This window comes from Mus musculus, chromosome 10, assembly GCF_000001635.26.
Source record: "Mus musculus strain C57BL/6J chromosome 10, GRCm38.p6 C57BL/6J".
NCBI classification, from domain to species: Eukaryota; Metazoa; Chordata; class Mammalia; order Rodentia; family Muridae; genus Mus; species Mus musculus.
Window position 1 is genome coordinate 85,824,192 of NC_000076.6, and position 12,044 is coordinate 85,836,235.

Below are 12,044 nucleotides of genomic sequence, written 5' to 3' on the forward strand. Positions count from 1 at the left end.
GTGGCAGGATACGGTGTGCACTTAATAGCCAAAGGCATCCTCAGTGGCAAGCCAAGCAGCTGCAGGGAAACCTCTAACCCAGACTGCTTGGTGGGGCCAGGATCCAGCAAGGAAAGCTTCCCGAGAGAAAACTGTTCCCAAGACTGTTACAGCTCAATAACAGTTATGCTCTCAGATGATTCTTGGTGAAATAGCTCATGCATTTTTTCCCTTGTGAACAGAGAATTTATAAACAATATGGGGTGAGGTGGGATCCAAGGAAGGATGTTTCCAGTTTGCTCCATCTGAGAAGTAGGATACTTTATTTGCATAAGGGAGGCCCTCAGTTGTTGTCCATGAGTGACATGGTCCTCCTAGTAGAATGTCATGTTCACTGGTTCTGAGACCAGTAGGCCTTGGCCAGAATTGGAACTAATGTGTACTGTTCTCAATTACATGAGTGGAGATAAGAAATCAGGAACACTGACAGATCACTAATGTTCTGTTTAGAGAATGTGTGTGTGTGCACACGTGTGTGCGCACACGCATGTGCAAAGTTGTGCACATGTACTTGTGCATGCAATGTGTCTTATTTTCCTTTTCTCCCCAGTGGCCTGTTTAATTTCCTGAAACTTATTTGTGGATTTCCTTTCATTCCTCGCTCTGATGTTCTCTCATAGGAGTTACATACTCTGTGTCCCTCTCTTGCCCACAATATCTCTTGTCCTCCCCTCTCAGAACTGGTCTACACGTTTCTTTAGTAAGTGTCCACTGCTCTCTGCATATACTAAGTGGTTTTGGCTTTGTTTTAGGGCAGTATATGATTGCTGTTAGGATCTGTTCAGATAGTTTTTGATCCTTGTCTTCTCAGACTTAGCAAGATTCTTCTGCCAGGAGGAACATTCAATTATTAAACTAAAAGATAGATGAATTATTACATGGAACATGAATGTTGAATTCAGATGCTATAACTTTTGGAGAACAGCAATATCAAAACAAATGTAGTAAAACTGCTTCTCTTTGCTTTCCAGGGTAGTTGTAGTAGTATACCTGTCAGGTCCCTTGCAAGGCCAGGGTAGGTAAATGTGACAAAGTCAAGCCCACATATCTATGCTTACTCCTAAGGTTTCTCTTTCTGAGGAGGCTGGCCATGAAGTGAGGTTGAGTAATTTCCTTGATCTCTGCTGACAGGTCCAGGGAAAATCCCAACATATGGACTAGAAACTGAACCAGGATAGGTACATGTGAGTCCTTTGGTTGCAAAAACCAGCTCCCTGAACGATAGGGACAAAACTCCAAGCCAGACCACAGACTTATATGTATAGTGTTCCTTTTTCTCTTATAATTCCATAAGAATTATCAAAATGTTCCATATGAGCAAAAATTGAACAATGCATCTCTTACCATATCTCCAGAGTGGCTGTCTTGTCTTTTGCCTTCAGGGCCTTTCTCTTCCTTCTGACAATGCTGAGGATCTGTTTAGGGGTTTGAATGATGCTGGTGCCCCTAGGGTCATGTGCTTTGGTATTTGGTTCCTAGTTGGCACATCTGTTTCAGAAGGAGAAGCAGTGCTTCTTGGGGAAGAGCTGTGTCTCTGGGGTTGGATTTATAGGTTTCAAATGTCCAAGCCATACCCAGTGATTCCCAACCTGCCTTCACATGTACACAAGTGTTCTTCACTGTTCAGCTATTCTCAGTATGCCTTTGCTGTACCACAATGGACTTGTTCAGTAAACTTGAGTCTGAATTATACAGGATCTTTTAAAATTTGTTGCCTTTGTCATGGAGTCTTTTTGAAGCCAAAGAAAGGAAGATGAAGCTCTTAGAAGCTCTTGCTTTAATGGGTCAAATAGGCTGACATTTACTCATTCAGAAGTCAAACTCTGTAAATACTTGTGTCATTTGAGGTTGAGTATATCATATCATATCATATCATATCATATCATATCATATCATATCATTTGTGACTGCCTAAAAGTTGGTTGTTGAAGAGAGAGACAATCCATAGTCCTACCCACTTGGAATACCTATGGCCCAAAACAGTGACCACCATGGCCTAATATCCAGTTGCCAGAAGCTCCAGAAATGGGGATTTTCTAAGGTGGAGCCAATGCTGGGTCAGGCATTTGGAGATCAGCAGCCCTTGAGTCACCCCTTCCTATAATCAACTTCACATGCATACTTCAGCAATGAGCTCCTGTGAACCCACTGGTTGAATAAGCTAGACATAGGTAGAATAATTCTGTGGTCTGTTGCTGGGGACCATGCTTGACATAGGATCATTGTTCTCAACTGGAAGCAGGGATATATTGAAGGTACTTAAAGAACAGACAGGTTGTGCTCCACTCTTTGCCCCTGCATTTCCTTTAGATAAGAATAATTCTGTGTTAATATTTTTGAGATGGGTGGGTGGCTCCATCCCTCAACCAGGGGCCATGCCTAACCTCTGGATATGGTCTCTACAGGTTCTCTCTCCCTTTGTAGGGAACTTAAGCTCATGTCATCCCAGTTAGATCCTGGGAGCCTCTTGATTTTCTGGCATCTGGTACTTTCTATCTAAGTTCCCTATCCTCCACTGTTATACATATTTGCTCAATTTTCTGACCCTCTGTACTTCTCCCCAGACTCTAGCCACACCATATTCTACCACCCTTTTTCCCTCCTCCTCCCTCTCACTCCCAGATCCCTCTACCTCCCATGATTATTTTGTGCCCTGGAAACCACAATATCCTAAATATTGGGTTCTGGGATTAATGAAGGAAAATTATTGTAAAAGATAACTCTGTTTTGTCACAGTTTATGAATGATGACTAAACTTATGACCAAAAGGAAGAGAATACGTGTCTGGGGATAAAAATGATATGATCTATGTTTTGGAACATGAATCTATCCTTTCCTACTGAGTTCTCTACAAATAAAGACGCAACTATACTGCCAGTCAGTCAGGCTGCAAGATTCCTCCAAACCCCATTCCTGACTCACTTCTTCCTCTCTAGCTCCTTACCTCCTCTGTGGGACCTGGTTGTCACTAGGGCTGGCCTCTGGCAGGTCATAGTGTATAAGTATGGGCAGAAGTCCAGGATGTTGCACAATTGCATGGTACAAAGATCTACATGTCATATATCAGCATTGGAAACTGTCCTGGATATCATGTACCTTCATAACAACCAGCCCCGAGTATGTTGGACTCCTAAGGGAAGCTGTCCTCAAAATTATACATTCACATGGGAAGTAATTGTGCACAGTATGTTCCTGTGTGAGAATCATTCCCCAGTATTGGTACATGCATGGTAAGGAGTGTATGATATAATATTGCCACATGGGAAGAATTCCTACCACAAATGAGGAGTATTCACGAGTACAATACACCTGTCAGAAAAACAGACTTGGACATCATGCCCTCTCATATGTAGAAGTCCTTGATATTACATACGTATATGGAAAGAAGTCTTAGTTTTCAAGTGCTCATATGGGAATCCATCCTAGATATGTATGTGTACATGATGTACACATGCATGGGATAAAGTACTGCATGCCTTGTTCCCACATCTGAAAAAATGCAGCCATTTATGTACCTTCATGAGAAGAAGTCATATATACCATGAACCCTCATGGAAAGCAGTTCCAGAAATGTTGCACCCACATAGGATATAGCCCTGCCTATCATATAACTGCATTGGAAGAAATCCTGGATATCATGTACCAATATGGGAAGACTTCCGGCATAGAAGTTACCTGTACCTTCACAGGGCAGTATCCTGACTTTGATGTTACCACATGGGAGCAGTCCTGCATATCATGGAGTCACATGGGTAGGTGTACTGGTTACCACACACATACAGTGGAAATATTTACTTATACAATGCACTTGCATAGAAAGATATTTGTTCTATCCTCATGTAAAGTTTAATGCATGAGAAGTACTTGCAGTTTGAACCCACAATCAAAGCATGATCTTTAAAAACACTCTCACATTAAGTACGGTGATTGGAGGTCTCTTTTCCTGTAAAACTATGACCCAAAGGTACTGTGCCTGGGTGTGGCTCTGTGTAAAGTTTCAAAGAACCGCAGGAACCAGGAGAATAAAGCTTTGAGCTGCTCTCTCTAGAGCAGTGGTTCTCAACCTGAAAGATCCTGACAGAATATAAAAGGTCACAGAAGCCCTGAAATTGGCAAGATAGATGTCACTGTTAGCAGAACTAGCTTCACTGATTTAGAAAAATAGAGGTACACAATGTCTGGCCACTCCTTGAACCTGTGTGTCTGCCAATGTTTTGACCATTCCTTGAACCCATGTGTGTGCCCACTGAAAAAGCCCATTGCCAGGTGTTTGTGATATTGGTTGCTGAGAAAGAGTCAGAAAATCTCCCCAGCAACCACAGCCCGGCCAATCCAGAGTTGCTACACCTGCACCAGACTCTTTCCTTGTACCCCTCCCATACCCATTTCTTGAGAATAGACGTTGTTTAGATCTGGAAATCCCCTACTTCCCCCCCCCCTTCTCCTTTCTCCCCTGAGAGCCTATAAAAACTGGGACCTCTTTCCCCTCGAGGTCAACTCCTCTACCCCTGCGTGGGATATGAGTCGTCCTCAGAGCTCTGGCTTTCCCCGAATAAAGCCTCATGTGGTTTGCATCAAGCTTGGTCTATCGTGAGTTCTTGGGTTTCCCCTATTGTCCTGAGGCCTGAGCAAGGGGCTCCTCTCAGGGTCTTTCAAACCTTCCTAATGCTTCCACCCTGCAACACCCTCAGGATTTTTTATTTAATACCCTCAGGCTGTGGTGAGCTTCAACAATACAATTTTGTTGCTATTTTATAACTGTGATTTTTCCTTTTGCTGTGACTTGTAAATATCGGCTAGACAGGAAATCTGGTAGATGACCCCCAGGAAGCAGTTAAGAAGGGGTGCTGTAGTGTGATCTTCCCTTTGCCCTTGCAAGTTCTGAGCTGCGAAACCCCGCCTCTTCCTACCCACGTGGGGCACGTGCCATTTCCTTTGTGCGAAAGATCAAAGGATGCTGTAAACACCACAGTGGCCAGGAATGGCAAAAGCAGGATTGGGACAGTGACCAACTAGGATCCCAAGCTGACTAAGGGGTGGAAACGGTCAAACAAAACAGCCCCCCAAAATTCCAGTGCCCCACTTCCTTCAGAAACAAAGCGCGCGCATTGCCCCGCTTTCCTCTCCGTCGCTGCGTCGGACCGTGTACTTTGGTTCCTGCCCGCTGGAGGTCGGTCCTGGTTCTGGAGCGACCCTGTGACCTGTCTCCCTGCGCGCGTGCACTCCGCGGTACAGTCTCATGCGCGCTTAGTCATGGGAAGGAGCGAGGGGCTCCACCGTCTCCCTGAGTGGCTGAGGGAGCGAGGAACCGCCGAGCCCTCCTTCCCCTGCTCGGCAGGCCCTGGCTGCAGCGAGCAGGTGCCCCGCTCGCTGGTCGCGGGGGGAGGAAGTTGCGGGGGGGGCACCCGAGGCGGTGTCGCGACTCAGCCACCCAGGGTCAACGGTCAGGCCATCTGAAGGCTACCCAGCCCTCTAACGCTGTGCCCTTTCCGTCCCTGCCAGCTCTCCACCATGCCCGGGGGCGTACCCTGGTCCGCCTACTTGAAAATGCTCTTCTCCAGCCTCCTGGCCATGTGAGCCTGGGCCCTGGCCGTGCATTGGTACTATCGGCCTGACCTGGTGAGTGCTGTAGGGCGCGTGCCCATCCTCGGGGTGAGACCCTCGCGTTCAGTCCACTTTGCTCAGTCCCTCTTGACTTTTAGATTGTCCCCAGTGTTTGGATAACTTGTGCTCACTCACTCTTAACACTCAAGACTCTGTCTAATAGTTGTGAGTTAGCCTGGTCTACAGAGCGAGTTCCAGGGATACACAGAGAAACCGTGCCGCGGGAGTGAGGGAGAAAAATACACACACACACACACACACACACACACACACACACACACACACAGCGTCAAGAAACTTAGTGGAACAGAAAGTGTCACGAACTTTCCATGGAAATGCAGTTTTGTGTCTCATTTCTGTAGGAGTAGTTGCCAGCTGCACTTTATCCAGGAAATAATGCCTAGAATTTGATCCTGTGAGGTTGACTTGATTCATCTCATTACTATTGAAGATGTGCAAGGGTTGTTAGCAGCAGCTACCTGTAAGTGGGGAGAAAGCAACACAAAACCACTGTCTCTAAAATAAGTGGTACTAAGGGTCCTAGGCCTCCATCTGGCTAGTAGAGAATCTTTACTGATAGACTTAGAGGCCAAGGTGGCTGGCTGCTATAGGATGCTGAATGCTTTCCTATTATTTAAGGGATTTATGTCCATTACCTACCTTGTCTTTTGCAATTATTCCAGCCACCACTGTTATGACTGAAAGGTTTGTGGAGAGAGCAATAGAGAGGAGACCGTGGTGGCTGCCCAAAGTTGGCACTCAGTGCTGCCTTAGGGAGAACAGCTAAGATGCTTTGTTTTAGGTGTCCAGCATAACTCACTCATTAGGACAGCAAAAGAGACAACTGTATTCTCATAGTTCTTTAGGCTGAACCCCAGGTCTCATCCTAATTCATCTCTTATTGTGTGCCTCAGCAAATGCCACTGGGTAGATATGGACAATACACCCACATCCGCTCACTTTGATCCCCACACTTGTGCCTACCCTAGCCAAGTCACTGTCAGTTTCTCTCTTCAGTTAAGACAGTAGCTTCCTGCCCATCTTCTGCCCTCCACTCCTGCTTTCCCTGAAACGTTTCAACAGAACTTCCATCGCTCTTTTTTATCCTGGAGTCAGGCCATGTAGTTCTCCTCAAAACTCACCAGTATCTTCCTGCTTCCAAAGCAAAAGCCACTGACTCTTTATGTCCCTCCCACTGTCCACCAACTGCTTTCTAACCTGCTGAACACTGTGTCAGTTGTACCGATGACTTCCTTGAACTGAAGATACAGTTTGATCCTCTGCCCTTGTGATCCTATTAGCCTGAAACAAGACTGTTTCCTCTTCCTCCTCCTCCCTCTCCTCCTCCTCCTCCCTCTCCTCCTCCCCCCACCTCCTCCTCCATGTTCTGAAGTGACCCTCTGAGCCAAAAGCCTGTGTAGAGGTGCTCATTTTCTAACATCCAGAGAAATGCAATCTGCAGTCAGAACCACTACTCTGCTGGCCATAATAAAACAACAGTTGTCAGGGACAGGGAGAAATTGGAAACTTCATACACTACCCTTGGGAATAGAATGTCACACAGCTGCTTTGATATGTAACTAGCCTGCTAGTTCCTCAAACAGCATATATGTTCCAGCAATTCCCAGTTTAGTTTTCTCCCCAACAAACACTAAGACATCTGTCATACTTACTTGTTTGATTCTGTACATGTTTATAGGTGGGAACAATACAGATACCTAAATACCTATGGAAAACATGGTATATCTTTATAAGGGAATAGCATTCAGTGATCCTACATGAGTGAACTTTGCAAACACTACATGAAAGTATTGAGCAACAAAAGAACATATGATATATGATGGGCAAATATATATAAACAGAGTTGGCTTGTGGGGACCGCTTGGGAATGAAATAGGAGTTTCTTTTTTTTTTAATTAGGTATTTTCCTCGTTTACATTTCCAATGCTATACCAAAAGTTCCCCATACCCACCCCCACAATCCCCTATCCACCCACTCCCCCTTGTTGGCCCTGGCGTTCCCCTGTACTGGGGCATATAAAGTTTGCGTGTCCAATGGGCCTCTCTTTGCAGTGATGGCCGACTAGGCCATCTTTTGATACATATGCAGCTAGAGACAAGAACTCCGGGGTACTGCTTAGTTCATATTGTTGTTCCAACTATAGGGTTGCAGTTCCCTTTAGCTCCTTGGGTACTTTCTCTAGCTCCTCCATTGGGGGCCGTGTGACCCATCCAATAGCTGACTGTGATCATCCACTTCTGTGTTTGCTAGGCCCTGGCATAGTCTCACAAGAGACAGCTATATCTGGGTCCTTTCAGCAAAATCTTGCTACTGTATGCAATGGTGTCAGCGTTTGAAAGCTGATCATGGGATGCATCTCTGGATATGGCAATCACTAGATGGTCCATCATTTCGTCACAGCTCCAAATTTTGTCTCTGTAACTCCTTCCATGGGTGTTTTGTTCCCATTTCTAAGAAGGGGCAAAGTGTCCACACTTTGGTCTTCGTTTTTCTTGAGTTTCATGTGTTTAGCAAATTGTATCTTATATCTTGGGTATCCTAAGTTTCTGGGCTAATATCCACTTATCAGTGAGTAAATATTGTGTGAGTTCTTTTGTGATTGGGTGACCTCACTCAGGATGATGCCCTCCAGGTCCATCCATTTGCCTAGGAATTTCATAAATTCAGAGGAGTTTCTTTTGAAGCAGTAAAAAGATTCTACAATTTTATTGCGATAGACTCACAGTTCCAATTCTACTGTACTGAAAACCATTGTTTTGTACCTTTGTGGTGCTGGGAATCAAACTCAGTCATATACATTCTGCACCCATTTCACTCTGCCTTTCTGAAAGGTAGAATTGTGTGTTGCTCATGTATGACTTTATGCACGTCACATGATGGGCGCTTCCAGTCTTTTGGGTACATTAACTACCAATAGTTATTTCCTAGGCCTGGTGCATGGCAGAGAGTGAGTAAATATTGTGGGAATGGATTTTCAAATGTTGAATTCTCATTTGAAATTACAGTTGTGAGTCAGTTGGATTTATCCCTGTGCATCCTGTAGGACTTGAGACTTGCCAGGATGATCTATCCAGACAGCAAGAAATTCAGATCAGCCAGGAGTCCTCATAAAAATGGCCTGGTACTGAGTAGCATGCATGAGGCTTTTGTTTTTTCTAAAGCTTTTTAGATCACATTGAACTGTTGTCTGAGAATGTGGTGGTATGGTTTTTTTGGCTTTTGTTTTTGGTTTGGTTTGGTTTGGTTTTTTTGTTTGTTTGTTTTTTGTTTTGTGTGTGTGTGTGTTTTTGTTTTGGTTTTGGGTTTTTTGTTTTTTTTTTGTTTTTTTTTTTGTTTTTTTTTTTTGTAGACAATACCTGAAATTCCACCAAAGCCTGGAGAACTCTAAATGGAGCTTTTGGGACTGAAAGAGAGACGCCACAAACCTCATGTTTCACAGCAGTAGAAACTTAAAAATAACAGCTGTGCCAAGAATTCTGTGAATAATGTCTTAAATATGTATTTTAAACTTTATTAAGTAAAACTACTTCTTAAAACACTTAATTTAGGGGGCTCAATGGCTCAGAGGTTAAGAGCACTGTCTGCTCTTACAGAGGTTCTGAGTTCAATTCCCAGCAACCACTTGGTGGTTCATAACCATCTATGAGTTGTTCTGTTCTGGCCTGCAAGCAGAATGCTGTATACATAATAAATCTTAATATTTTTTTAAAGATAGTCTTACTATACATTCTTGGCTCACCTAGAACTTGCTATGTAGATCAGGCTGGCCTCTAGTTCACAGGATCTATAGGTCTCTACAAAAAGGTCTTGCTGTGTGTGTAGCCCATGCTGACATCAAACTAAGAGTCCTTCTGCTTCCACTTCCCAAACAGTGAGATTACAGGTGTAAAGGACCATGCCTGGTCCAGTGTCTCTTAAGAACTGCCTAAGAGCATCTCTAGCATTTGACTAGGTAGGTGATTTTCAATATCACAGGAGACCATTTGCAGTGGCTCCCTCAATTATGATTCTTCTCTGAACTTGATTATAATGGCAAGTTGTAAATTACATAAAATAAAATAAAATCATTGGGGGTAGGGGGCTGGAGAGATTGCTCAGCAGTTAAGAACACTGACTGCTCTTCTAAAGCTCCTGAGTTCAAATCCCAGCAACCACATGGAGGCTCACAACCATCTCTAATGAGATCTGATGCCCTCTTCTGGTGTGTCTGAAGACAGCTACGCTGTACTTATATATAAATAAATCTTTTTTTAAAAATCAGTGATAATACTTATAGGGTCTAAGATATAACAAAATACAGTCTGTACTAAACTGTATAAAAATATTTACAGTTCAAAAGTTATTTGGAATTGTGTACCTAATGGAAATGCAACATTGGTGATTTACCTGGTCAAGATAATTAAACCCCCAAATTTGAGAAAGTTAAAATTGACATTGTCTTTGTACATAAAAGATGAGTTTAAGTATGTCCCTAAAAATATAATTACTTCTTGCTGAGTAGGGGCACAAGCCCCTTCCGGTCCGAGCAGCACCGGGGTAGCTAGGGCGCACAGTTGTCTGACTACCGCCAGCTATACCCTGGGCCATCAATTGAAACTGAGGCTGCACCTTCACCAATGGCCTTCCATGGCCTCTCACAGTGCCGAGCCTCAGCTGCTCTGCATGACTGCTTCATGCCTTCAAAACCAGTACCACCTGGGTGACTCTTACACATTACCAAGTCCAACCACAGCACAAGGTACAACCTTGGCTATCTCTGGAACATAGTCTTTATGCTCTCAGAAAATACTTCTTTGCAGAGAACTTGAGGCTTTAAGACCACAAACTCTTCCACTGATTTTTTCCCCCTCTCTTATCTCCATCAATTAAATCTAAGGTAAATCATCTCAGGGTCCAGTCTTTAGCCTCAGTTGAGGTTGTGACCTGTGAATGTGCATCTCTACATGGATTACCCCACCTACCCCATGCTACTGAGTTAACAGTGTGTGATGGTCTCTGCACCAGAACTTGAATGACTTACAGTTTCTAATTCTCAAAATATGGATAAAAGCTTGCCTACTAGAGACAAGGATTACACACAGCTATTTAGTGAATTCCTGATTCTGCAATCAGATATCTACTAGTCAGACATTAAGTGTGGATCATGATGATAACAGAAACAAAGACAGAATGCTAGGCAGACAGCAAATCTGAAAACACTGACCCTGTCATCAACAGGGTATTTAGTTGCTACCATGAATGCAGTACTGAGAATCAATGAACCCTTCTTCAGTCATGGGCTCCTCAAATGCTATTAGTCCCCTATTAATCTCATGTGTGCCCTGTCAGTCACAGCTCTTGAGACAATGCAGACAGAGGTCAGTAGATTGCAAGGGTGAACCAGTTCTCCAGCAGAGTCAATGTAGGTAATGACACTGAGCCTCTGAAAGTGCCTCGGAGAAGCTTCGGGAAAAGGACTAGTAGACAGAGGTTGGATTGTCTTACAGACTGAAAAGCAAGGTGACAGCTTTGAATACACACACACACACACACACACACACACACACACACACATATACACGCCTGCGTGTGCATGCATGTATGTATGTACGAATGTAAGTAACTATGTATGTATATGTGTATGTGTGATTTCTGTGTGGGCCATATCCATGACATCCAGGCATCTTGACATGGGTGAATGTGGCAGAGGCACAAGAAGGCTGAGAGGGAGGATCCAAGGGTCCCTTAACTTCCTGCTATAAAGGCAACCAGCGACTGATTGGCTACAATCTCATAACCTGGACAAGGTCTCAGAAGCAGTTTCCCCTACCTAACCTGTGCTCATGGAGTGCACTACTGGAGGATAGCAAGCAGGATGGAGCTTGCACCCTGGGCATGGTGATATCCTACCTGCCATAGTTTGAGGTATACAAAAACAGTCTATGAGGGTCAGCTTCCAGTTCAAAGTGAAAGGAAGAACAAAGGCATAAGACATCAATGGGTATGTGGGTTTTCTGGGTTTTTTGTTTTTGTTGTTGTTGTTGTTGTTGTTGTTGTTGTTGTTGAAGTCTAGCAATAGTCCAGGGTGATCTGATAGGATGCACGGGACTATTTCAGTCTCCTTGTTGAGGCTTTTTTTATGACTGATTATGTGGAAAATTTTGGGGAAAGTACCATGAGGTGGTGGAAAGGAGGTATATTTTGTTTTAGTATGAAATATTTTGCAGATATCTGTTAAATACGCCTGGTTCATAATCTCTATTAATTTTGGTGTATCGGTGTTTATGTCTGTGTCAATGTTCTGTCCATCAGTGAGAGTCGGGTGTTGAAGTCTCTGTATTATTGTGTAGGGTTCATTGTGGTTTCTTTTTTTTCATGGTTTAGTCAAGTTTCTTTTATG

General features: G+C 43.8%; 1 pseudogene; it reads left to right on the forward strand.

Annotated features, from left to right (window-relative positions):
* The first annotated feature begins 5,403 nt into the window (after positions 1–5,403).
* On the forward strand, positions 5,404–11,801 carry Gm19624 (annotated as a pseudogene).
* The last annotated feature ends 243 nt before the right edge of the window (positions 11,802–12,044 follow it).